The 542-nt window shown below is 74.9% G+C and overlaps 1 protein-coding gene across 2 annotated transcripts in view; it reads left to right on the plus strand.

The window, feature by feature from the left end:
* Nucleotides 1-542, plus strand: part of MAST3 (microtubule associated serine/threonine kinase 3) — a 78,308-nt gene that overhangs the window by 16,375 nt on the left and 61,391 nt on the right. The gene's annotated exons all lie outside the window — the stretch shown is intronic.

Raw genomic sequence — 542 nt, forward strand, 5'->3', positions numbered from 1 at the left:
TTAGAGCCCCAAGCTTGGCACAGGAGGGGCATCCCTTGTGCCCTGGGACAGCCCTTGCTTAGAGCCCTAAGCTTGGCACATGAGGGGGGCAGTCCTTGCTTAGAGCCCCAAGCTTGGCACACGAGGGGGGCATCCCTTGTGCCCTGGGGCATCCCTTACTTAGACTCCCCAAGCCTGGCACAGCAGTGCAGGCAGAACCCAAGGCCCCAGCACCGGGGACTTGGGTGTGGGGTCGGTGGGGGCCGGGCTACCCCTGTCCACCCCTCCTGGCCCTGTGGCTCGGCCCCCTCCTGCACGTGGGCCGGGGCCCGCCCAGTCTTCCGCCCAGCCCAGGCCCCGCCCCGCCCCGCCCCTCCCCACCCGGCTGGCCCGGGGGCGCGGCTGCTGCTGCTGCCGCCGCTGCTGCCGCCGCTGCCGCTGCCTCCCTGCCTGCCAGCCTGCCTGCCTGCCGCCCGCGCGCGCTCCTTCCGCGCGCGCTCCTCCTCCCCGCCCCCGCGGAGCCCCACGCGCCCGGCGGCCTGGCGCGCGCCGCCCGCTCCTCC

This window comes from Vombatus ursinus, unplaced genomic scaffold (genome assembly GCF_900497805.2).
Source record: "Vombatus ursinus unplaced genomic scaffold, bare-nosed wombat genome assembly UNPS02009918.1, whole genome shotgun sequence".
Taxonomy (NCBI): domain Eukaryota; kingdom Metazoa; phylum Chordata; class Mammalia; order Diprotodontia; family Vombatidae; genus Vombatus; species Vombatus ursinus.